The sequence below is a fragment of the Alosa pseudoharengus genome, unplaced genomic scaffold (assembly GCF_046254945.1).
Source record: "Alosa pseudoharengus isolate Yale_2024_CS ecotype anadromous, Long Island Sound unplaced genomic scaffold, YU_APseudo_1.1 YU_APseudo_1.1_scf_20, whole genome shotgun sequence".
NCBI classification, from domain to species: domain Eukaryota; kingdom Metazoa; phylum Chordata; class Actinopteri; order Clupeiformes; family Clupeidae; genus Alosa; species Alosa pseudoharengus.
The window spans coordinates 13,513,928-13,514,482 of record NW_027468664.1 but is presented as its reverse complement, the minus strand read 5'-3'; positions in this window follow the sequence as shown (position 1 = coordinate 13,514,482).

Sequence of the window (555 nt, the reverse complement as noted above, 5' to 3'; positions counted from 1 at the left end):
TATATATATATATATAGGGCCATTCATTTAATTTCTAATAAACCTCTATGTGCATAGTGTACTTAAAATAATTGTACTACTACTAATAATAATAATAATAAAAATCTATCAGGAATATCACTAATGATTGTGCTAAAAACAGCATAAATTATGCATATCACCTCCTCTCTCTCCTAATAAATGTTTTATCATTTTCCCTGCATAAACGCTCCATACTTTCAGCACGTGGACCAAGAACCCTGCTAAGATCACTGGAGATGCTTACCACACATAAAAGAGACACTCCAACCCAACAAATGAAATTCAAGGTGCCGTCTGCATTGCGCGCGCGCGCACACACACACACACACACACACACACACACACACACACACACACACACACCTCCCCTCCTCTTTACATGCACCTTTCTTCTGTCAGTCAAAATGCCATTATCACTCATACATTCTTTGGCTGCTTTTTAATTCTGGTTCTCTACTTTTTTTTTTTTTCGCCCTGTTTGTGCCACAGGAAAATTCCTATGATGTGTCCCTGATTCAGATGAAGACTAATGTG